Source organism: Crocodylus siamensis, chromosome 6, assembly GCF_052110815.1.
Source record: "Crocodylus siamensis isolate JL-2025a chromosome 6, ASM5211081v1, whole genome shotgun sequence".
Taxonomy (NCBI): domain Eukaryota; kingdom Metazoa; phylum Chordata; order Crocodylia; family Crocodylidae; genus Crocodylus; species Crocodylus siamensis.
Genome location: NC_143400.1, coordinates 88831968 through 88858540, shown reverse-complemented (window position 1 = coordinate 88858540; position 26573 = coordinate 88831968). Strand labels below are relative to the sequence as shown.

General features: G+C 43.9%; 1 protein-coding gene across 3 annotated transcripts in view; it reads right to left on the bottom strand.

Annotated features, from left to right (window-relative positions):
• The window catches only part of LOC149863123 (calcium-activated potassium channel subunit beta-2), a 252574-nt gene that overhangs the window by 154962 nt on the left and 71039 nt on the right, over positions 1 to 26573 (bottom strand). Inside the window, exon 1 of one of the 3 annotated variants that reach the window (XM_090054445.1) lies at positions 13208 to 13375. The exons of the other annotated variants lie outside the window; for them this stretch is intronic. The gene's annotated coding sequence lies outside the window, so the exon portion shown is untranslated. Of the gene's footprint in view, positions 1 to 13207; positions 13376 to 26573 lie in introns of those variants that run through there. 3 annotated transcript variants of the gene reach the window in all.

Sequence of the window (26573 nt, the reverse complement as noted above, 5' to 3'; positions counted from 1 at the left end):
AACACCACATATTCAGGTAGGCACTGAGAAGCAGGAGTCAGTAATATATCCTGGCTACCACCAAAAGTGGCTGTGGGGCCTCAAGAGCAAGCAGACAGATAGCTTTTGGTTTCCCTCTCTGGCTGTTCTCCACTGTACACATAGAGCAGCTGAGGTGTCACTTGAAATGGTGGGGGGGGGAGGGCAGGGGGGAGCAAGGATCTCTTAAAGACAAAGATGGAACTGATGGAGTGGGGAGGGAGCAGAAACTGTTGTGGGGCTAGTGGAGTATGTCATGCTGTAGCAGGCCCCTTTCTATTCAGCTAGTCAACTCCCCTGGCTTTCAAACAAACCCTCCTACCGTCTTCACAGGAATGACCATTCTGTGCTTCCACACCTGTCCTCATGGTTTAGGGAAACCTGACATTAGCCCAACAACTTTCATGCTATGCAAACTACAAACTTCAATTAAAAAAGTATCTAGATACATTTATCCAGAACCTAGCAGTCAAACCTGCCCGAGACTGCTGTATAAATGTTAATAGCATCAGTAAATATAGCAATTGGGTCCATCTATGCAAACCAGCCATCAACTACTTTGAATAATGGCTCATACTTGGAACTAAATTAAATTTAGGAAGCTGTGTGCATGATATAATGGACCTCCTCTATCATTTAACATCCCAAGATAGGGGACATTTTTGAAAAACATGGGTTTAGGTGACCAATCTAGGGAAGAGATGCCTGAAATTAGTGGAGAGTTAGAAGCTACCCATCCCTTAACATTAGCTGTCTAACTTCTAAAATGGGGAAAATGCCTCAACAGGGCTGTTGGGGGGATTAAGGTTTTAAGGCCTGATTTTCAGATATTCTGTGCTAGCCAGTTCCCACTAAGTCTTCATAGGGCTGGAGGTACTAAGTGCCTTTGAAGAATCAAGTTTGTCACATCTGCAAGGCACTTTGAAAATAAAAAGGCATTATTTAAAGTATGTTCTGATTGCCACCACCCCAAAATAATGCAGTACAAAATTACATACATGTAAAAAAAAAAAAAAACAGAGAGAGAGAGAGAGAAGGCCAACCAAGCTCCTACATAGTTCCAGTAAAACTCTCAGAGCTGATTTAGTTTGCATTTTAGACAAAAACTCAGATTTTTTTTTTTTATCCAAACCAGTTTGCTCTTCCAGTTCTGTGTTTCTTTACATAAGGAAGGCACTTCCTGGGTATCCATATCCATGGTTATTGCAGGTGTGACATCATATCCTTCCTCTCATAAATTGATCAAGTTCAATGTTAAAAGTGTGGGGACGCGGTCAGAAAGGCCAACCATACCTTGTCGTGCATCCACAGATGCATCTCAAGCAGGTCCAAGGAGGTGATCCTCCCCCTTCACGCGGCACTGGTCAGGCCGCAGCTGGAGTCCTGCGTCCAGTTCTGGGCACCACACTTCAGGAGGGATGTGGACAACATGGAGAGGGTCCAAAGGAGGCCACTCGCATGATCAGGGCAGGCCCTACGAGGAGAGGCGATGGGACCTGAACCTGTTCAGCCTCCACAAGAGAAGGCTGAGGGGGATCTAGTGGCCTGTTACAAACTGGCCAAGGGGGAGCAGCAGGCATTGTGGGAGTCCCTGTTCCCCCCAGCACTACCAGGAGTGACTAGGAATAACGGTCACAAGCCGGCAAAGGGTAGATTCAGGCTAGATATCAGGAGGCGCTACTTCACTGTCAGGGCAGCTAGGATCTGGAATCAACTTCCAAGCGAAGTGGTGCTGGCTCCTACCCTGGGGGTCTTTAAGAGGAGGTTGGATGAATACCTTGCTGGGGTCGTTTGACCCCAGTACTTTTTCCTGCCGTGGCAGCGGGTCAGACTTGGTGATCTGCTCAGGTCCCTTCCGACCCTATCAACTATGAAACCATGAAAAGTAGTTAGGTCCCTTGGTCTCAGAGCTGAAGGACACTTCACTTACAGAAGTTCCTTCTAGGCTTAGGCAATTTGACACCTGATGTAGAATTCAAGCCAGGGTACATCATAAAGGCCAATATTTAAAGCAGTAAATTTTATTCCCTGATTATCTTTATAAGTACTAACACATCTTGGCACATTTATCTTTTATTGCATCTCTAACACACATAAGTGATGGAACTTATCAGAGAAGAGAAATGCAAAAATCATTAAGGATACTGTCAGAGGTGACTGTGATATTTATTCACACACATCTAGGAGCCTGCTGGGGCTGACAATGCAACTCAAATTATGGGGATTTTTTTTTTTTTTTTTTTTAGTATTAGAATCACTAAATTATGTCCACCCTAGAGAAGCTGTAGGGAACTTCAGAGAGACTTAGCAAAGATAGATGAATGGGGCAGTATGTCAACAGATGAAATTCATTGATGACAAATGCCAGGTAAGGTTTATTGGAAGGAAGCATTTCAACTTCTCAGATGAATGATTGGGCTCTAAATTAATTGTGCTATAATGACTCAGAAAAAACCCTGAGCATACATGTCCGAAACTCAATGAAAACCTCTTCTCAGCAACAAGCCAAAAAAAAAAAAAAAGTAATCAAAACAGTTGGCTGTGTTCAAATGGGAAAGGAAACAACACTGAAAAAAATATCATAAAGCTACTATATAAATCAATGGCATGTCCTCACCTGGAATTCTGTGCTCATTTCTGGTTACCTTATCTCACCTCTCTAAAGGCTATACCAGAAATAAAAGGGGCCAAGAGATGGACAGTGAACATGATTGGAGCTGTGTGGAGACTTCTGTAAGAAGAGAGACTATAACTCACTGGGACTGCTGAGAGAAGAGGCGTGGCTCAAGAAAGGGCTTACAGGTGGGATTTCTGATACATCCTGGGTGCATCTACACATTCATTAATGTGCTGTAGTTCCTGGTATCAAGGTCAACAGACTATTACAACTTTTCTCTGAGCCTAACATAAAATGAACAGTTCCAAACAGGAGATTTTCCCACACCTTTAACTGTCCTATGAAATATGAACTGTCATTTCTACCCAGAAGAACTGTTACAATCTTTTCTCCTACGCCTGAAGAAGGGTGCTTGCCTCCGAAAGCTTGCAATTAAAGCATTTTTTTTGCAAAAATCTAGTTGGTCTAATAAAAGATATCACCTCTGCCACGAGTTCTGATTGTTGTAGTTACTTCATATTATGTTTAGTGCTTGCAAAGCCAAGTACTAAATCAATGTGCAGTGACTGGCACTACTGTGCAGGAGCTGTGGCACATGGCTTTTTAGTGATGCTAACTGTGCAGTAGGCTAATACTCCGGGTTTTGCCTGGCATGCTACTGCACACTGTTACTAGGCTACTGCGCAGTTAGCGTCTCATCTAGATGCACCCCTGTCTATGGCATATCCTACTGCCTACCTCTAGGCCAGCGGTTCTGAACCTTTTTCAGTCGATGTACCCCTTGGTCTCAGAGTGAGACTTCATGTATATCCCCTTTCAATGGGAAGTTATTTAACACAGCCCCTTCAACCTGTGTTAGACAATGTATGAAATATATCTTACACACCCCGATGAGGTTTCATGTACCTCCTGGGGGTACATGTACCCCCAATTCAGGACCACTGCTCTAGGCAGTTGCTTACTGATATTTTTGTCTTTATAGGACTCGCTCTTAGTGGGTTGCCTGTTCTGAGTCTGCTTCTGAGGCAGATCCTATTGCCTCTTCTCCTAATTCAGCCCTACAGGATTGCCATGGGAAAGAACAGACTAATTAGCCGGCCACAATTGCTGTTCATCAGAAGGAACATATGAAATCTTTAAGTGTGCTGTGGTACTCCTTGCTGTCTTTCTACTATGTCTAAGGTACCTATCACAGGAGTACATTAGTGCCATCTGGTTATCTGGCAAGTGACCAACAGGTTTATACATGAGACTTTATGTATAGGTCCTCATAGCAGAGATTCTGGATAACAGGAAAAATGTTAGAAAATTACAAATTTTTGTGTGGTGAAGATAACACATGCTAGTCTCTGACAATGTGGACTTGAGAAGGCCACCGTTCTGCTTGCTCCTGGCAAGCTGGGAGGCTTTCCAGTCAAGGAATGGAGAAGAGCAGATGAATCCCTAAGTTTTTTAGGGATTTTTTTTATGCAGATATGATTTAAGTGGGAAATGTGTTTATGTAGTAGGGTTGGGTACTGTGCAAAAACCATAGCTATGGTCTTGCTCTTTAAGCTATAGAGGTAATCAGTTAGTCTGAAGTAAGGCAGAAGGCAGGGCAGGGTGGCATCTCAAGCTATGAAAAGGCTTTTGGTGGTACTGCTGGCATCTGACAGAAAACTCAGCTAGAAAAATGCATTCAGTTATGAAAGTCACTGGCTGTACACTGCGTTCTTAGTATGCAGCTGCTTGAATTATATTAGGGGTTGGCATGAATCACAATGATTGGCTCCAGCTTTGAATTTCAGACCCCCAATTTTGAGTGTTCAGAAATGGGGTGGGGGTGGTTTAAAGCAGCATTAATTAACATCTGGGTCTGGATTTTGGGTGGTCCTAAAGCTCATGAAAGATGTTGTCCAGGTGTTTATTTTGGACATGTCTATATGTACATATTATTGAGTAAGTCCAGCTCCATTGGTATCGGTGGACTGTTGCTGAGTACTTCAGACCTGGTCCTAAAGTGGAAGTCCCATACAATAGGAAACCAGGGGCTAAAACTATAAAAATATGGAGGGGCTAAACTACAGAGGGGCTAAACCGTAAAAGGATGACCTGGCTTGGCAAAATATGCTACTGATGCTGCTGTTGTCAATTGATGGAGATACTCCTTCAACTCAAATGACTAAAATGCAGAATTAGGGCTTGGTGTCCAGGTTGTAGCCATATTGGTCTAGAGGAAAAGGCAATCAGGACTCGTAGTAGAGATGATATCTTTTTTTATGATGATATCAATTCGAGTTTTCTATGTTTTTATTAGAGCTTGATTTTTTGACAGAGTTTTCTAAGTTTTTGGAAGACATTTTCTAGATCCAGCCCCAGCTGGGAGAGACTCCTCATTCTAAATCCATCAAATACGCCAGCACATAGCAAGAGAGAGAGAGACGGAGAGAGGGGAGAGACATGGAAACTCAAATATGATTTAAAAGTGAGATCTGCTCTGCATGACTTGGGCCACTGTAAATATGTATATATATACATATCGGAAGTATTCATTCAGAGTAATTGATAAAGGCACACAATGCCTGACAGAGACACTGGATGCATTGTTCTCAAATAACAGGTTTATTCTGTGAGCACTCACTGAGCAGATACAACCACATGTATTTTCTCCAAAGAGTTTTAATTAATTGCTTTGAGTCACTTTCCTTTTGTTATATCACATCAATCTAGACTTCGTGGGTGTTGGAAGTGGCATGTTACACTCAACTGCTTGAAATATGCTTAAAACAGGAACCAAGAAAAGATAAAAGCAATTCCTTCAAACATCATTCACCTGGAACACAAATTGCTTCAAATTAGCTGCCTACCAATAGATTTCCCAAAAAAAGATTTTGTCATGAATTTCTTGGGAAACTGCGTGCCCACACCGACAGATCAAGGTGACACTCTTTGAATGAAGGGGGTAGAAATATAAAAGATTATCTATTAATTAAGAAAGCATGAACCACTTTCAAAGAGCAGGATGTCAGCCAGATCAACACAAGATAAGTCGGTAAATGCAGACTGAGAAGTTGTCAGAAGTTTGCTGTACCCAGATGTATTATTAACAGGGGCCTGGAAAAACCCAAAGTCCTATGCTTTCCATTTGCTGACTCTTTCGTCAATTAAATGCTATGGTTACAGATGAACTTTCTTCGTTGACGTGGAGATTATTGTTTCCCAAGCCTTGAAGGGCATGCATTTTGTTAAATGGATTGAAAGGTTGCCTAGTTTCCGTGATGTTTTCCATCCTGTATTCTTTCCTGAAATGCTAACTCCCTACACCAGCAATCGTTAGTGAATCACAACAAATATTTATGCACCTTTTGTGACAGCCTGCGCCATGGGGACTATTTTTCACAGCTGCATCAGGTTTCCTATTGCTGTCTACAACACCACCAGCAGCTCTCCCACTTAAGCAACAGACATGAAAACTGCCCAGAGGTCAAGGCAAAACTGAAAACCAATGATCACACACATGTGCGCCTTCTGTTTCCTTCATCTCTGCTCACTTCTTCAACTCTGAAAGCCTTTCCCAGTCCCAGACCTGAGTTTTTCAAGGTGTCTTTCTATAACAACCCCACAACAGGTCATGAACGTTGTACCTGCAGCATTCAGAGAACAGGCCTCCACCAACTGCGCGAACAGTCAATCAGTTTTCACGTTAGCTCAATAGAAAGCTCTTCTATGCATGAAGAGGAACATAGCAAGCATGTTACATTCCTTTCTCCCTTCCTTCTGTCTTGATTGGACTCCACTTGGTTGTGGTGAATACCATAGGCTAGCGCTAGCAGTGCCCCAAAAGGCCTCTCTTCCCTTCCCAGTTTGGCTTATTCTAGTATAACATATATTTCTTTTGAAGACCGCCCCCTCCCCAGCCAGTTTATTTGAGGTGTACCATTTTAAAACGTACACTTCCAAGCAAGAAACTATTGTTAACAAGGGGTGCCACTCCACTGATGCAGAAAATAATTTGCGCACTAGCAAGGATGGGGGGGAGGGAAATATGTAGGACAGTGCAAAACATATTCTTCAGGCTAAGTGATTTTGTCACTTCTGCCTTTACTGGTGAGGTATGTTAGCCCAAGGAGAGCTCTGCCAGCAAAGGGCTATTTCAGGTCTTTATGTTCAAGAATACTGACCTGGGATGAGGAAGCCAGGTGACTAAGACCAGAATGGTCACTCCAAATTTGAGCCTTCGTCCATTTAGAAGAGGAGGAAGAGGAAGAGCATCTACTCATAAGAACTCTTGCAGGGATTTTTGAAGCCAAAGGATTTGGATAAAATTCACAAAAGCATTAGCTGTTTTGGGTGCCGACTTGCTCTAAGCCAAGGAGTGATCAGCACTGAATTTGAGTAAGCTACTGGAAATGCTGGGCCCTGGGAGGTGGCAGAATGCACAGAATCCAGGATTTTGGTTAGATTCTCTGTTGTGACTACAAAAACAAATTAGCAGTTCGCTGCCTGCTGGACTGTTACTCTGAATGGCCGGAAGTGTGTTTCCAGTCCCTTTGGACACATATCTGAGAACTGTTCTTTAGGTGCGAGATAGGGCCTGGGTACTTATGATGTAGGACTATGGTGGGAATGACCTATGTAATTGGTAGGTTACTTGATCTTGAGAGTGAGTGATGGGTCTGTTTGGTATTGTACTTTTAAGAGGTTGGTATGGACTCCCTGAGCTTTGACTGGATATGACGAGAGCAATTAAAACCTAAATTAATAAATGGGGCCAAGATCCCCAAGCAGATTAGCAACCTTGCTGTGGCCTCCCACCTGGGCAGGAGGAGGCTCAGGAGCTCCAAAATGCTTCTGGGTGGTTTTTGCTGAGCTTGCCAATGGGCGTTCACTCCTGTAAGTCTGTCTGCTTTATTCCAAGCACCAGAGGCAGCAAAGCACCGAGCAGATGGCCCACCACTGAAGCGGACAGTGCGAGTTATCTGAGTCTATTGCTTGACCTTTTCTGTGTCTTTCAGTTAAAAAAAAAATAACTATTAAAAATATATAGCCCAAGCAATGTTAGCCCAAATGGTATTGCCAGGGTGGTATCTTAAGAGTCAATCACATCTGGGGAATGCTTTACATAGACGGTTTTGGCAGAAAAGCCCTACAGGATCTAAGTCTCACTAATGTATGGGGAGATTTGAGTCCAGGATTTCAAACCCATCCCAAGTGAATCAGTCTTTGCTTGGCAAAATCCTTTTATATTTGTGTAGTTCCTCTCATCCATCTAGGTTTTTTCATTTTTCCGCTAGGACACCTGTAGATCCAGTACAAAGAACACCTTGGCAAAATGTATTTGCATATATGTGACAACTGCCTGCAGCAAATGCACATGCAAATGTGTGTGTTTGTCACTGGCATATACTGCACACGAACTTGTTGCAGTGCCCTTTGACATTTTTTGGCAATGGGATCAATAAAAAGGCATCCAGAAGTGCCATTGTGAGGGTTTGGGGTGACGGTTAACTGTGAGAGCAGAGCTCTGCCTGTCTGCATAGCCACAGGAATCCTGTTGATTCATGACCCACTTGTTGCATATTTATGTAAAGCAGAAAGTGGGTTGGACAAGAAAATTCATTTGGTACGAGATTTGTTTCCCTTCTATTTGACATAAGCATTGTGCAAATATAAATCAAAGTCAAACGTGTTCCTGTCTGATTGTTTCACAAACTTTTTCTCCTCATTTGTTACAAAGTCGAAACAGCTTGACATTTTGACAGCTGAATTTCTTCCCTGAGAGAAGCCATTTGACAAAAATCTTTACTCAGACCTGCTTTTGCTGCCTTTTAACCACATGCAAGATTTTCTTCTCCTGCTTACTCTGTTAATGTCACATGCTTCCTAAGAGATGATATTAGTTCCATGCATTATGAAGGCTGAAGCATATTATATCTCTGCTTGCACTGTAATTAAAACAAATATCCATGATTGCTTAGAGAATAAGGAACAGGGAATGATGAATTATGAAGGTTTATTTGCTTTGAAAGAATCTGGTAATATTACAGACCATCAGAAAAAAAAAACAACCCTCCAAAGTTACCAGACTCTCAACATCAGAACCATAAATCGATGATTCAAGATGGTCCTGCAGTTTTATTTCATACAGTATGTTGACCCTTGACTTCTGATCCATGAACTCTTCAAGTGCCATTTCCTTCCAGTTCTCACTATACATTGCTGTTATTGCCACTCCTCCTTCTAACTACCACTGCAGCCCTGTGCCCACACCCTGCTCTGTACTGTTGCTGATGCTCGATCTTGGGGAATGTACACAAGTGCAGGCAGCCCATCAGAGAAGTGCACTAACTCATGGCACTTTACACAAAGCATCATGAGTTAGAGCACCACTAAACCCAACAGGTCTTCACCTGGGGGCGGGGGTTGAAGCCTGCCTGCAGCAGCCCTGGCCAACAGGCAGGGGCACTCCAGTAGCCTCCCAGGAGGCTCCTGGACCACCTCTCTGCCCAGCCCTGCTCCCCCAAGAGCTGGCAACCGTCAGCAGTGGCTAGAGTGGGGTAACAGGAAGAACAGCCTGGCTTGGCTCCCTTTTAGCAGGGATAGCTGGGGTGGGGAAGCACTTGTGGCGGGGGGAAGAATTCCTTCCCCCACTTCTGCCCCCCATGCAAGCATCTTGACAGTGGCAGCTTCATGGCTACCATGCCTACAGCTGGGGTGGGAGAGGGGAATAGAACCTCCCCCCAGCCTCATGGGCCCATCCTGGCTTCCCCAGGACCCCAGCAGGGGTAGCTGGGCCAGGTCCATAAGGCAGGAGGGGGCTCTATTCCCCCTCACCTCCCAGGCTCCCCAGCTCTAGGCATGGCAGCCACAATGCTGCTGCTGTTAAAATGCTTGTTGGGGGCGGAGAAAGGAACCCCTCCCCCAGCTTGTGGGCCAGACCTGGCTCCCTGCAAGACCCCAAGCAGAGGTAGTTGGGGGGGGGGGGAGGTTCCCTTCCCCCATTGCATAGGAAGGACACCGGGATTTATTGTTTCCTTTCTGTGACAGCCCTGAGGGCGGGACTGGGCTGGTGCTTGCCCCCACAAACCCCAAGTCCAGCCTGTAAAGCCACATGGGGCGTAGACAGAATCACCCCAAATAAACCCTCTGTGTACAGGTTTCCGAAGGCGGTTTGCCTTAGGGTGCCCCTGTCTGATACTTCATCAGACGAGGGTTACATTTTCATGTGACTGGCCATTTTAAAAGCAGTCTGCAGCCATGAATGTGGGCTTTGTTATGGCTGTAGGGTGCTTTCAGGGGACTCGTCGAGTGAAAAATGTAACCTCTGTACCTGCCCTTATCCCAGATTAAAGACATTGGGAACTCCTCCCAGTTCCACACTTTCCTTCTTACAGTGTGCAAGATAGTCATAAAGGAGGGGAGATGAAATGGGAAATCTGGAAGGTGGGATGAGTCTTTTCTTTTAAATTACTTCTTGGCGGTCTTGGGGAATTTATAAGCTGGTCTTAATGGAAAGACGTTGGTGGTAGGGAAAACTTGGCTGGAAGGAGCATTTCATGCAAGATGTGATGTTGACTACTAGGTATAACAGAGCAGAAAGAATTAAAATATTTTCCCATAAATATTTATAGCAGTCTGACAGCTATTCTGATGTAAACCTATTTACAAGCCTTTGTCTTTGCCTCCTATGAACACTTCAGTGCTTCTGTGTTTCTAGCAAATTTTAAATCTGGCTCAAACGGTCTAATATTAAACTGTGCATTTGGTTGTGAAACTTGCCATTCACTTTGGGAAGGTTACTTGAACAGATCACTAAATAAGAAATATCACATGATGTAACTGAGCAAAACAGTGTGAATGTGCAAGTATTTACAATTCCTGAATGGTCTGCAAGCCAAGAATTATTTACGGAAGAAATGAACAAATAATACATAAATCAGCAAACTGCATGATGAACTCGGCATGGACAACTCACAAACAGAAAAGCAGATGAAATTCATGAAACCAGTTATTCAGTCAGCCTCTGGCCAAGTTATGAAACAAGACTGTGCCCCATAACTTTAAGTCAATCTAATGCGATTTACCTGATTAGCTGCTTTACATTAATGAGAGGGGAAGCTTAGAGGCTGGGGAATGAGTTCTGACAAGTACTCAGACATATAGTTAATTATTGCCAGATTGACCTTTTGATAGTGTAGAATTTGCCTGGAAGATTTCCAAAAGCAAACTGGCTCACGAGATTTTCAGTGACTCTTGTTTAAGTTTGGAAATGCCAAAATTGGGAGCTTTCTTCTGCAATATTTCGTTTCTGTTTTCCAACTTGAACCACAAATTTATCTTGGGCACTTCTATTGCACTCATCCCCATAGCATCTGAGCTCCTCATAGTCTTTAATGCATTTATCTTCAGAGTGGCCCTATGGGGAGGGCAGTGCTGCTATACCCGCTTCACAGGTGTAGAACTGGGGGACAGAGCGACTAGGGAACTGCTCCGGCATCACACCAGCAGTTTGTGGCAGGGCGAGGAACTGATTCTAGTAAAGGACAACAGTCAGCTAGGGAAGGAAATGAACACAATTGACTTCCATAAGCATTGTCCAGTGTCTAACATTTGTGTGGTGATTTTTAAATTGGCTAATGAGGCCTTGGATGCCTATCAAAAAGTACTGGAAAATAGTTCTTGGAGGAAAGCTTTCATTGCTCTCATTCTTATTTATTGAGTTATGTACAGGATATAAGGGAAAGCAATATTTGCCCCCATTTTAACTTAAAGCAAAGCAATTAAATGAAAGTATGACTGTCTAGTACAGATGGCAAATATTCATGATTTATATTTCTTTAAAGGTGATCCAGACAGAGAGGAGGAATTCTTACTATGCTGGGTCTAATATTGCACCTCCTTTGCACACGCTGCATTTGCTATCTCCAAGCAAGTTTTAGTACGTTTGTTGTTAAAATGTCATCCATGTATTGTTATCAAATGAATTCCATCACAAGCCACTTATAACGTACTCTAATGTAATGAAATTTCCCTTAAAGGAAGCGTTTGATATGATAAGTGAAATCAAATTACTCGGTAAGTCTCTATTGTATAGAAATTCTTTTCCTAATGAAGATTTAATGAAAACAATCAGTCGAACAGAGTTCTCCAAGTTGTGAACTCCTGACAACCATATCATAAAGTATGTTAATGACAACCACATTAAAGTAGATTTAAAGTGGTATCATAACCTTAATGTTAATATTTAGCAAATCAAGTGATGCTGCACCTCTCCCTACAAGATGCAAGTCTCTGTTCCTGTAAGTCCATATTTTTAATTGCCCTCTTGAGAGGAATTACCAGAAGCAGAATATTAGAATAAGAAGCATTTCAAAGTCTCTCCGTCATTGTATAGAAATGAAGCTTTAATGCATTAGCAGGAACAGTTTACCAAAATAAGAAGCAACATGTTTAGTTCAAAGAGAGTAAAAGGTCCAGTGATAATGATGCTGCATATGCATGTATATAAGGTATTTGCTCATTAAGTTCCTGCTACTTATCTCGATGAGGGTCATGTACAATGACAAATATTCAAACTTACAGCCCTGCTCCAAAGAAGAACACATACAATCCACATTGCCCTGTTGTGCCTCAAGAAACCCAGCCTGTGATTTTTCTGATATTTTCTTGTCTGATGCTAAACCAAGCACATCATAAAGGGTATGAGGCTTATAACTTTGCATATCACCTCATATTTCCTCTGGACTCTCTCTCTCAAAGAAAACCAGCTCTTTTCAAGGGGAATATTTCCTTTGATGCTACTTAGTTTTAATCCCTGCATTGCCCTTCTCCCAGCCCTTTCAGCCATCAACTAAGCATCATTTACATGTCAGCCACAAGAGTTGTTTCAGAGAAAGAGGTGGCGGGCGGGGGGGGGGGGGGAAGGGGGGGGGGAGAAAGCTAACCTTCGACTGTCTGAAACTACAATTCTTGTCTCCCAAAATAATTAATGTAAACAGGGCAGAGGAGGCTTTCATTATGCAAAATGGACGGATATCTTATGCTTTCCTTTGCAATTGGTTATAGTCAAACTATTTTTTTTTTAAATCGGGGAAATCACCTCTTAATGCTTCACTCCTCCTATTTAAATGACAGCAGTGACACTCAAGGCACATTTTCCATGTTAATAGCATACATCTTCCTTATCTGACCGGCTTCAGGACTCTAACATGCCCGTTCCCCATCTCTTTTTAGGACACCCTCTCCCCTGCCTCCCCCCCTCCGAAACAACCCAGCTGGCATGGAAGATAAGAGGTGAAGGGTTTTCTACATGACCTCTATGCATTTTACTCCATGGGAAAAGCAACGTGGAATGCACACTCAGCAGGCTGGGAGATTGGAACCAGTTTGTCCTCGAGGCATTTCTGCCACAAAACACACAGTCCTATCAACAGTATTTTTATTATAAGCGGTCCTGGCTTCCCCTACCCCCACCCCCTTCCCCTTACTGTTTCTGACTCTGCACCTGCCTGCATTTGGAAGCCCACAGAGCAAAAGCATCAACAATAAGCATCAAACAGCAACAGATTCCTTTGTTTCACATGCAAATCCTACCTCTGCTAGTTGTCACATCTTCTTCCGATGCAAAGCCTAATTATTAATAAACAGGGATCCAGTGGTATCCTCCAAACTGCCACCAGTTAAACGCTGTCATCATTACCTCCTGGTGCTTAAACCTTTTCGGACCATTCATGTCACAACCCCGGCTAACTCATAGCTTAATACTCCCTCCTCAAAATGTCTGAAATAGTTTGGAAGGACAATAGGAATGACAGGCACACTAGACAGCCATGCTTGAAATTAGTTATCTGAAGCTCTGTTAATGCTGTTTCGTAGTGTTTTCAAAGCATGCATTAGGTAGGATTTATTAACCTATGATAGGCATGCTGCTTCTGTTTTTATTAAGTGTTGTAATAGGGTATTTGTTAGAAAAGCAGCGATAGGTCTAACTCCTTCTCTCCCCCGCACAGCGTTTAAACCTTCACATTAGAGAAGAAAGATTCAGACAGCCTTAAACTTACTAAGGCTACTGTTTCTGCAGCAGGGGATTTCACGCACGGGATCAAAAGTAAGGGGAAAAAAATAACTCCTTGGAGTGGAAGGTGCTGTCGGTTCTTCAGGCTAATGTAAATAGAAAAATGAACACAACAGCATCTTCACCCACCCCGGTCTCAGGCTGTCTAACGAACCAGCCAGAACACTGATCAACATCTAAAACTTCCCAAAACTCACTGGGGAAGGCATGATATTATGGGGATAACAATGAAACATTTCTACCATGTTATTAATTGCACATACAATGATACCCAGGCGTGGGGATCTTAACAAAAAGCAACTGTGGTTCCCAGATAAGGATGTCTCGGCTCTAAACCTATGTTTACAAGCTGATACGGTGCAGAATGGTAATGAGCAGAAAGAAACAGTGCTGCCTGGTGTTTGTGGTGCCAAAAATTTGTGGAAAAGTTGGGCTTTCTGGGTTGTGTGCTTGTAGACCTGTTTTCTAGAACTTTTATGTGCCAACCTAAATCCCAAGTGCCCAGTATTATGATCTAATTTAACTTATTGGACCATGGTACCTTTCATCTCTCAAAGCCAGCCCTGGTTAATGGAGGTCAAAAACTTTTAACATCAGCTGGTTGTTTAACGTTGCAGGTCCTAGTTCAGTCCCTAGCAGATGAACGCTCAGTTTTCCAAACTCACCAACAGAAAGCAACATCTTGCTACCAGTAGCAAGACATTGGCTGAAGGCCTGAAGGAGCCTACCGTTGTGTTAAGGCATATTGGTAGAGCTCTGTTGGGAGGCCAGAACCATAGCTGCTCACGCTGTATCTGTTCAACGGTTAAGAGTATCAACCAGCAAACTGTCATTTTTGAGTCAGTGGTTATGGAAAGTGAGAGACAGTGAGCAAGCAGGGAAACAAATACTGGTTAGAGAGATCAGGCAGGAAAGCAGATCACTACAGCAATTGCGAGACTGCTAAAAACTAGACTTGCGGGGATGTACTGGCATAATCAGCTTTTATCTCTTGCCATATTCCTATGAAGTACTTGGTCTTTCTGGAGGGGTAATGGGCACGTTTTCTTTTGCTAAACTAGTGGTGACTGCTTTCCCAGCAAGTCATCTGAGTTCAAAGGTAAGAAGGATGGACTGCGAACTTGCAGTAGGCTGGTGGTATTTCAAGAGGAGAATTCTGCAGGCTTTGCTGGGCATTAAGTGGGGCATATGGGGCACGTACACACATGCGGGGAGCCTGTTCTGACACACTGAAAATCCAGTGCACTGGAGCAGATTCAATTAATCGAGTGTACTGGAGCATGTAAATTGATGCTCTGGCAGCCTTGCGCATCACATGTATATCAACGGTGCAGGGCACCTCCATGCTGAGAAGGTGATGGTAGCATTTTGTGAACTAAAACACCTTCTGTGCACTTTAGTTCAGAGTGCACCTGCGCCATTTGCTCAGCGTGGAGGTGTGCTGATACATGTGACACGTGGACACTTTTTTATTAGTGCAGCTCACTAATTAAAAGTGCCCGGCACCACATCAGGAGCACGTGTAAACATGCCCATGAAGCCCAGCTTTTCTTTGGGTGCATCCATCTATGTGAAAATGCTTTTCTCCAAGAAAGGGAAGCTTTTCTACCAACACTAGAGGTACCATGACTGGATTTCATGGTGTCTGAAAGCCTGGGTGCCAGGCTATCCAGGACAGCCACATCACTGCAGTGTCGGCTGCTGTTGTACTGGCACAATCTTGCCTGTCTTGTCCAGTTCTAATCCATGATTGCAGTCTCTTTTATCTTCTGTGCTAGTGTGGCATATTCCTCCCTCTCCAGACAAAACCAAATCAATCAACACCATGAACCTGCTATAACCACCATTCTCACCCCGTTCTCATTAAGAAACTGGGGGACTGTGGTGTTGACACCTACACAGTCACATGGGTTGCCAACTGGCTGGAGGGCCGCACCCAGAGAGTGGTGGTGGATGGGTCATTTTCGACCTGGAAGGATGTGGGCAGCGGGGTCCCCCAGGGCTTGGTCCTCAGGCCTGCACTGTTCAACAACTGAATCAGTGACTTGGATGTGGGGGTAAATAGCACCCTGTTCAAATTTGCTGAAACCACCAAGATGTGGGGAGAAGTGGGCACACTAGAAGGAAGGAATAGGCTGCAATCGGACCTGGACAGGTTACAAGGGTGGGCAGATGAGAACAAGATGGGATTCAACACTGACAAGTGCAAGGTGCTGCACCCGGGGAGGAAGAACCAGCAGCATACCTACAGGTTGGGGCACTCCCTTCTCGTCAGTGCAGAGGCAGAAAAGGATCTTGGAGTCATCACTGATGCCAAGATGAACATGGGCTGGCAGTGTGGGGATGCAGTCAGGAAAGCCAACCGCACCTCGTCGTGCATCCACAGATGCATCTCAAGCAGGTCCAAGGAGGTGATCCTCCCCCACTCTATGCGGCACTGGTCAGGCCGCAGCTGGAGTACTGCGTCCTGTTCTGGGTGCCGCACTTCAGGAGGGATGTGGACAGCATGAAGAGGTGTCCAGAGGAGGCCACTCGCATGTTCAGGGGGCAGCAGGGCAGGCCCTACGGGGAGAGGCTATGGGACCTGAACCTGTTCAGCCTCCACAAGAGAAGGCTGGGGGGGGGATCTAGTGGCCATTTACCAACTAGTCGGGGGGACCAGCAGGCATTGGGGGAGTCCCTGTTCCCCCGAGCATTACTAGGAGTGAATAGAAATAACGGTCACAAGCTGGCAGAGTAGATTCAGACTAGACATCAGGAGGCGCTACTTCACGGTCAGGGCAGCTAGGATCTGGAATCAACTTCCAGGCGAAGTGGTGCTGGCTCCTACCCTGGGGGTCTTTAAGAGGAGGTTAGATGAACACCTTGTTGGGGTTGTTTGACCCCAGAACTTTTTCCTGCCGTGGCAGCGGGTCAGACTTGGTGATCTGCTCAGGTCCCTTCTGAACCTATCAACTATGAAACTCTTCACCTTCATTCCTGAATATAATTTGGAAAAGAAGGTTACCAGCACGCTAAGAAAAAGAATATGTTTTAGCTTTATCATGTGTAGGAACCTGATAGCACAGGAAACGGGACAAGGGATGGGAAGCCTTTTCCTCAGTGTACATCATTGGCTCGAATCTGGGCCATTCTACTGGTCTACAGACTTCTGCCAAGCATCTGAAATGCTGGAAAGGGGTTTGGTAGCCTTTGTGGTTTGTGTCCACTTCCTAGGGGAAAATAGCCATGTCACAAAACCCCATCCCACAATGAGCCCCAGCTGAATACTTTGCTGAGAGTTTTCCCAAACAGCCAAGATTTGAGTGGCCATTTAGAACAAATTACTTTTACTGCCCGAAGACTGACCCCTCACACATCCTCAGGGAGAAATTCTGAGCTCTTTGACTTGGTGTAAATCCCTGAAACCTGACGGGAGTCATTCCAGGGTAGATCAAACACAGGATCTGGTCCATCATTGCAGCCAGCCTACTGCACCCTTCTGGATCCACCCTTGATGAGACACTCCTTTGCTAGGGGCTTTCAGATCAACACCATGGCCTTTGGGGACAGTGGCACACATTCCCAGGAAGACTGGGAGAAGGACTGGAAAAGAGGGGACAGCCACCCCAGGCCTGGATGTTGGGCCGACAGGCATGTGAAGAAAGCAAAGATGGCAGATACTATTCTCCACCTCTCAAAGTGAGAAACCAGCTAGGAGATGAGTAGTATCTCCTTTGGTCACAGAACAGGAGGAAGCAGGCTTGAAGAAGAGCTTCAGCTGAAAAGGAGACAGAAGGGAATTAATAGGATGAGGAAGTAAACAAATCTTCCCATCTTCACGTGCTAATCATCCCAAGACTCTGCAGGTGAAAGCCACAGGAAGTCAGAACTCTATTGACACAGTCTTGTTTTTGCTACAAATTAAGAAAAATGAAGCCCTAATGAGAAATAATTACCTTCCATTTCTCTTTCCTCACGGTACAGCTTTAGAGGGATGTTACTTGCAAGTGAAAAACACCCAGTTTGAAAGGCAGAAGCATTAGTTTTTTCTTTACAATGCATAAGTAATCCATGGGACTCCTTGCCACAAAGCACCATTGAGACCAAAAGCTTAGAAACAGTTGGAAAATGGTAAAATATTAGTACTATGAGATGCATAGTTAAAACTATCTGTAAGAGTTAAGTAACAGTGGGTGTGTCTACATGTGCCAATGTAAAGAGCATTAGCCATTTTTAAGGCGCGTTAAGGGTGTGGGTTTACATGTGTGTGCCCTTAATGTGCCTTAAAATGGAAATTTTAGGCTATTGACACCCACATTTGATACCTGCAAAAGCAGGTATCAAATTTAGGCAAGAATAGCTAAAGTGCCTTAACGCACATGCAGACACAATAAAGCGCATTAATGCTGTGTATGGCAACCCTGCTTGGGACTAGCTTTAGTCCCAAGTCAGTCCGCACACCGCGTTAATACACTCTAGTGTGTGCACATGTAGATGTGTGACTAAATCACCTTAATGCACATTAGACAAATGTGCATTAAGTTTAGATGCATGTAAAAGCATGTGTAGACATGCCCAATATAGACAAAGAGATGGAGTTACTTGACATGAGGTTTTAGAAAGGCATTTTTTTCAGTCCCAAAGCCAACTGCTAGCAGACTGGGGTTAATAAGAATCTTCAAGGACAGGTTAGTTCATAATTGTCTACCGAGGATGTGTTTTATCTTCTTCAGAAGCATCTGGTCTGGCCACTAATATTCAACACTAAATGAACCACTAACTTGATTTAAGATGATAATTTCTATATGGCTAGGTAAAATATGTACTTTCTGAATAACCCAGAGCAGAAATGTCCTGAAAAATAGGCAGTTCATATGTGCTCTTAATTTAAATTACATGCAAAAACCAAATCAACACTACTAGGAGCTGATGATGCTTTGCAGTTTGCAAGAGTTGATCCTTTGTGAGAAATCCCACATAAACTGGATTGCACTCTTCTTTCCATTTTTGACCAATATTGGCTTCTGAAATGGGCAAAGAGAGATGAAGGAGATAAGGAATTCAGAGGATTTGTAGTCTGCATCCTGACTGTAAGTCAAGCAGCGTAATGAATGGAACAACTAATGCATAATTTCATTATGAGTCATCCTAATGATAAGGATTTGATAAATACATAACTAGAAAGTGTAACTATCTGTTACAAATACATATTTCTAATTACATACGGAAGTTCACAATATAATTAATATTGCAGGTTACAAATGCAGCAACCTCTTCTTCTCCTGCAGTGACAAAATTTCCTAAGAACCATATGAATTTGGTTTGAAGTTGGATATTTATTAGGTACTATTCTTTTTAGCCCCATGCTGAGTCACTTTTAAAGGGTATCCACATCTGAACCAGCAGTAGGAAGTTTTTCACTAATCCAGTAGATGGTCTGGTATGATCAGCTATGGAATAAGCACCGAATTAATCCACTGATGGCCAATTAAGGTTAGGTTTGTTTATATAATGTTAGTCTCAGTTGTCAAAGTACCCAAAGTCTGGGTAGCACCAGCACAGACTGCACTGTGAATATAAAATAAGTTGTAGAAGGAGAAGTAAATTTAAATAATGAATGGACTGCTAAAATGAGAGAGGTCAAAATCTGAACTCCAACCTGACCACTCTTGAACTTTGTGGAAGTTTGAACCTAAATTCAGACTGGAGTCAATGCTTTTTAGGGAACTAGCTGGGGGAACAAGAATACATGAAACTTTGTATTCTTCAACTTTGGGGATCTTTAAATCCTGAGGCATATCTCAATGATGTGCTTTGATGCTTTGGGCCCACCTGCAGGGCTAGGGACAGTCATTCAAAAAGACTAAGCCTGAATTGATTCAATCTTTGCAGGTTAATTTAACCTGCCTAGGTTGAACTGCTTTGCAAATGTAAAGACATTCCCTCTGGACTAAGGAAATACAGGCACATGCCTGCAGTGGCTCAGGCTAGAAGCTGGGGGGGCACTAGAGCAGCTCTCCCTTGACTTCCACAGTGCTGAGCTGGGGGTAGGGTGGGGGGTGGTGTCCAGGCCCCAGGCAGGATGCTCCGATTAGGGAGGAGTGTAAACCCCCATTCTGCCTGCACTGTCCCAGGCTTTTCCCCGCTTACTGCCCAAGGGGCAGGAATGCTGCTAGACCTCAGCCCCTGGCTAGCTCTCTGAGGCAAACAGGGGGTGCATCTGTTGATGATAAAGAGCTTTTCAATCTCCCTCTCCCTGCTTCTTAATACCGTCTGCGAATCCCTGGAGAGGGATCCAGCAGGAGGCTTATAACACAGTTTTTATCAGCCCATCAACAAAACAAAAGCCTCTCTCTGTAGCCTCCCTAGTTCAAGCTCTTCTTAAACAGCTTATTCCAAGGAAGGAAAGGAGGGGCATTAGCAGCTGACCTGTTGATTAGCTCCCAAAAGCCCTAAGCAGACACTGTTCTGTCTGCCTGTCCCAGTGAAAGTGGAGACACACACACGCAGACACCTCTTGGCATTAGCTAGCATACCACATGCCTGTGGTCCATGGGGTTGGGGTCCATGCTGTGGGAGATGGGAGGGAGGGAAGAGATTCCTGCATGAGCAGCAAGGAGGGGGGTGGTGGGTGGGGAGGAGGCAGGGGGAAGTCAGGCAGATCCTGCTGTGCCTGCAGTCTCCGTGGAAGCAGAGGGGCGGGGTCAGCCCTGTTCTCTGGAGCAGACATCCCAGCTTAGGGCTGCAAAGTATCTGGGATGCTGGGGGATTCTGGTTCAGCTTAAACCAGGAAGGGGCCTGGGACAGACATTGCATAAACTGGTTTGACCCAAATCAAGTTAAGTCTGATAATACATTCAACCAGGTTTATCTGAAACCAGTTCCAGTCATTTTGAAACTGGTTTATGTGCACTAAACTTTTGTTCTGTTACAGGTTTAAACCAGTTTCTGATCGCTTAAACTGGTTTATTTATAATGTCTGTCCCTAGCCCAGCTCTTAATAGGGGCCTTTACCCATGGTTTACCTTCCCTAGTTTATTCTGAGGTGTGCCTTGTATCAACTAGGATTTTATAGTGTGAGAGGTAGTGGGCATTAGTTATCCCACAGTGCAAACACAATTTTTTAGCAGCAAAGACGAAGCCATAATCTCATGGGTGAATGGTTATGACCTACATCTTTAGTGGTCTGTGTTCCATGAAGAAGGAGATTTACATATAAAGCTCTCATTAACACTAATGGAAGTTATCTGGTCCAAAAGTCACCCCTGAATTGATGCACTTCATTTCAGAGTCTTTTTAGTCCTCTGACTTTGGACAACAGAATGCTGGGAAATCTGTTCATTTAACTGATTTGTATTGCGTCATGTGAGTTACTCATCACTTCCACATCCTGCTCAATTGTCCTCCATTATGTCACTTGCCTGCCTTTTCCTCACTTAGTCCTTTTAGAATCATTTGTCTAAGAAAAAACAGCTGTGTTAGGAGCCTTGTTAAGTGACCCAGAAACTGGAGTCTCCCACACCAATGGTATCTGATGCAAATGGATGGCTGCTTGCTGTGAAAATGTTCTTGGTTGACAGCCCATTGGGTACTGTTGACAATATTTGTCTGTAGAGTTAAAAAGCAGTCCTCTCACGCTCGCATATTTAAACTACTCTTTCTCTAGAAATGTCTACATTAAATTCCTCCCATGGAGTTTCAATGGAGGTCTTTCTACAACCCCATTTGTTCAACAGCTGCTAATATACATTGCTCCTTCTCTTTTCCTTCAGCTTTTGCCATCTGCCATCATTAAGTTGCCCAGGTGTCGGAAATCTTCTTGCTCTTCTCTTGTAAACATTATTCTGCAGCCTTCTTCACTAACTCAACCTTTATTTATATAGAGTCTGATGGATTTGGCTAGCTGTTCTCAAAACATCTGCTACATTTTGTACTTTCTGGGGGTGGATGGGAAAGAGAATATATACACTTTCCAGCAAAAGTAAAGATGATCAATTAACGCTTTCTGCTCCTTGCACTCAGTTTCCAGTTCTTACTGTTTTGCTGCACTTATGGATGCCTCAGTTAATTAATGACTGCCACTTGCATTGTTGCACAGAAGCATATACATCACCAAGAACAGCTAATTTCCAGAAACATCAGGCCTTCCACATATTTCAACAATGTCTGGCTCTAAATTGCACAGAAGAACAGCAATGACAGGAAATATCCCAGATAGCTATCAACAGAGATTCAAGTGAGCCCCCAAACTATTTCTGTTCATTTGCTCAAATACACACTGGTGGCATTAGCAAGTGCCACTCCACTGACTTCATAATATCATCATCTTGGATTGAAGATGTGAATTATTTTTGATTAGCTGGAGGGGAAATCCAGCCTCATGCAGCATCTTTCACAGTGACGGGTAGTGTAAACTCTGAATTCTCTGGCAGCAATGATGAAATTAAATGATTTCTGGTGTGACAGACACCTCTTAGTAAATCCTTGAAGGATGAAGATACATTGGAACAACAGAAAAAGAAAACCGGGCAAACAAAACTGCTCGCACAATTGCTTGGTGCCAGCTCCTCTCCATGTTTCTGTTTGGGGAGTGTGCAAAATATGTTGCCAGAGAAGACTCCCACCAATAAGTTGCCAGAGAAGACTCTGCCAGGATTTCATGCTTCCATGCTTCCACTTTTCTTGGGCTGGGTCTCAGTACAGGTGCTTTCAAAGCCTGATTTTGTGAGGCCACAGTGCAGAGACTTCTGTTTCCCACTCTGAACATTTCTGCTGAGCTGCAATTGCTGCCTGCTGCTTTCCCATTTGTTAAGCAATGGATTACTGTTCAAACATTCTCAGCCCAAGTTAGCCTAATCTCTGCATGCAATTCTCCAAATTTACTATCCTCTTACAGTGCCGTGATCAGAGGCGCTTCTTGCTTGTTCAATAATTTTCTGAAGCGCTGCCCCAATCATTGCTACTGTTATTTCCTTTCTTTGTGATGGATAATGCATTTTGTTATTCACCTTCTGCAGAAGGTAAATTGGCCATTTAGATGCTTTCTGATTTTGTATACGGTGTCTTAGTTGTTTTCTCCATCAGCCCTGACAGCTATTTCAAGCCCCTTGCACTTATTCTTACATTAATTTCACTTCACCTAGCAACCCTTATCGAGATACTGCTGGCTAATTCTGTCCTTATCTTCTCCCCTTCCCACCCCAAATCACTTGAAGTACAGTGCTTTTTCTTCACTGCTCAAGTATCGCCTTTAATCTATTCTGCCTCTTTACTCAGCTACTGCTTGGCCTTAGTGGACTCATCCTTTGCTGAAGCTCACTCTTGCTTCCTGTTCCCATATTTGCCAAGGGATTTTGCATACCTAAAGTGGGTGGTCTGTTTTTGGGGAATTTGGAAGCTTGGTCATGGGCCTGGACTAATGCCTCCCATCCAAATAAGGGCCCAAAGAAATGCTTTATTGCTGCTGGTGTGGTGATGCTGGATATGAAAGACTAGGACGTGGAAAGGTCAGGGAGCAAAAAGGAAGGAAGAGGCTCCATGATGCAGTACACAGCACTGCAGGGACCTCCCAAGCATGGCCAGTGCAAGGATTTTTGCTGCCCTAGGCAATGTCATGCTGAGCTGAGATGCTTGTCTGCCCAAGGCATTGCTTTTGCCACCCACTACAATTTGCCACCCTAGGGAGTTTCCTATGCTGGCTGCTCGGTTATGCCAGCCCTGCTCTACAGCTGGCTCAGAAGGTGGAAATTTAGGGAAGGTGATGTGGCTTGGGGAGCCGACTGGATTAAAGGAGTCAATAAATTTGGATTAGATTAGACTCTGAATGACTCCGTGAGGAAAAGCAAGGCATATTTTCAAGACTACGCAGTGCCTCACATCTGTGCCTCAGATTCCCTTCTGTAAAATGGGAAAAATGACATGTATCTACTTCTGGAACTGCTTTAAGAACTATAAATAAAAAGTACCATACAAATCTGAACTGTGGCCTGACCATAATTTTTATTGTGGTTTGTAGATACAGTAGTAGAGATGTTAGGCACTCTGCAAGATTTGACGCTTTGTAAGGCAGACTTCCTGGAGCATGTTACCGAGTGTGTGCATGCATGCGCTCATGCTCACAGACCTCACCTTTGGATGTTTTTTTCTGTTAATACAGCCATTTTTCTTATTCTAAAATAAAGGATGTTCAGATAGAAAGGGCAAGTTTCTGGGATTTGTACAAAAAGCGGCACAGGTCAGATCTTTACCTCCATTGACTCTACTGGACCTATGCCAAGTTCTATAAGCAGAGGACTTGTCTTCCACATGTGCAGGCCAAAGAAGGGCTGGGGACTTGTCTATAGTCCATAACAAAACAGATCCAGTGGCCAAACACCTAGTCCTGGGACATTACTTCATCTCATGGACTACAATTTTTATCACAATGATGATACTTCATTGTGAAGGGGGATGGTGGTGGTGATGGTGGTGGTGGTGGTGGTGGTAGTAAAGGCTTCTGTCTGGGGGGGTTGCCCTGCTCAGAGCTAGCATTCATATCTGACCATTTGGAGCCAAATCTTCAAAAAGATGTTGCTTTGCTACTTTGGCAGCGTGACGATGAGTAGGTATTTACGTTGTGCTATTCTGCAGGTGAACGAACAGGAAAAGAGAATAGAAGCCTAAAGTTATCAAGCATTGAAGGACAGCAGAAAAGTGGGTAAGGCAGTCCAATAGACTATTTAAGCACAGAGACCTTATAAATAAACTGCTTTAGCAGCCCGAGTCTCTTGATATTTGATAATGCAGATGCCCAAGCAGCTGCCTCTCCTTAAATACCAAGGAGATTTTAAAATACCAGAAAGCACTGCCACAATAGTATCTGAATCAAATTCTGCACGTCACAGTAATTAGATTCGTAGCAAAGACAAAACACTATTCTCTGGGCCACTCAATGTCTTGACTTCTCTCTGAACCTCTACAGGTAGATGGTGCAAACTGTCTCACTGGTGTGCTCTGATGAGCTCCTTCTGCTCCATGGCTGCTGGAGACAGTGCCCTGGACGATGAGATTTAGGACCATGGAGCCATCTGTAAACATGAAAGGGTAAGGGGGAGGAGCTGGTGTCAAACTTGCTGAAGGCAGCTAGAGGTGGTCAGTACCTGAAAGGATCAGATCTCGCATTTAGAGATGGATCCAAATTTTAGTTCTCTACCCAAACCCACCATTTTCACTGAATTCATGTTAACTGCATGTGTTCCAATTCAGTGTATTACTAATTTTGCTTCTTTTGGATTTCATGGGTCCAATCCGACCAAAACTCACTATGTTCTGTTTTTCACCATCTATATGGAAATTAATTGTTGAGATGGATGTTTAGACAGTAGGTACTTTTAAGTCTCACTTTTGCCACATCTATTTAGCCTGTCAGCTCTTTGGAACAAGAACCGTCTGCTGCTCTGCCTTTGTGCGGTGCCCAACACAAAACAGGTCTTTTCTTGGTTGGTCTCCAAGAGCTACATAAGAAAGAAAATTGTTATTAAAAATAATACTTGGGTGGTATTGATAGTTAGAAAATGATATTTAGCAATTTTGTCTAAAGAATTGCTTGTAGGTAGAATAGAAGAATGGTCCAAGGCAACAGCAAGAGTTAATTCAGAGGCAGATTAAGATGTTTTGGGGCCTATGCAAATAGGTCGTCTTGTTTGCTTTGCGTTGCTGATCATGGTTGGCCAGTGAGTGAATGAGAAATGAATAACTATCATATACCTGGCACCGCTGTCCCCCCTGCAGGCAATTGGAGGAGGAGGGGTGCTCCTGGGCCCAGGCCTAGCTGGCTCATGTGTTAATCTGCCTATGGGTTAATCGGTTTCTAAAAGTCTATTTGTGACACAGTTTCCTTCAAGGCCCTTGTGTCTAGAACCAGCAGACCTACAGGCTGGGAAACTGAAGACACTTACCACAGTGTATCCATAACATGAGATAGGCTTGTTGGGTTGGCTATATCACAGTGACCAGCTGCAGAGCCTTTGGGATTTCCAGTTTTGGTGGACAGACCAAATTAGGAGGTTGTGACATACCCAAATTAAGACACCAGTAAATGACCACATTAAGATGTGTGTATGTGATGGGTTTGGGAAACAAAGGAATATGCTGACAGAACAGAATGTGGACAATATAATGACCACAGGGAAACCAATCAATGGTACCTGGTGATGAAGACTCATCAGAGGAGAAAAAGAATACAAAATGAGGGATCTAAGAGCAGCAAAGGGTCCCCGAGTGGGGAACCCAAGGCCACCATGGACCGAGGGTGCATCAACAGCCTGTCTCATCCACCAACTGGGAATGGGAAGGGGGACTCAGCCCTCAACTTCCAGGCTGCTGACATCTGATATTTAAGAAAGGACCACAGAGTGATGCTTACGTACCAGCCAGATGTACCAGTACCCTCTGTGGAACCTAGGACTGGTAGATACAGAATTGGAGGGTTATTTTGTTTGCCTTGCCTGCACTATTCTTATCTGCTATCACTGTGTATCAATAAAATTTACCTGTTGTCAAATGGAAGAAGTTGTGGTCGGTCTGAGGGTCTGGGTCTGTCTGGAATAAGGTATCTGGGTCATAAATCTAGTGCCTACAAGATGAGGTGGACAAACCATAGTTTATAGGCACAAGGAGTTAAAAAGGTTATATGGGAGGTTGGAGGGAAATTGTTAGTAGTCTAAAATAAAGAATGGTGTTCTGCCCACACCATTTCAGATGGGATTGTCCCTGATATTAATTTGCTTCCCTGGTTTGTTTGCACCTCTAGGAAGATTCCCTTGGTGGTAACATTGTGTAGGGGGGAGGAATGGGATGAAGTGGAACAGTAGTAACCAGGCATGTAGCCTTCTGTACCACTTTTACACTAGAGAGGGGGGCTCT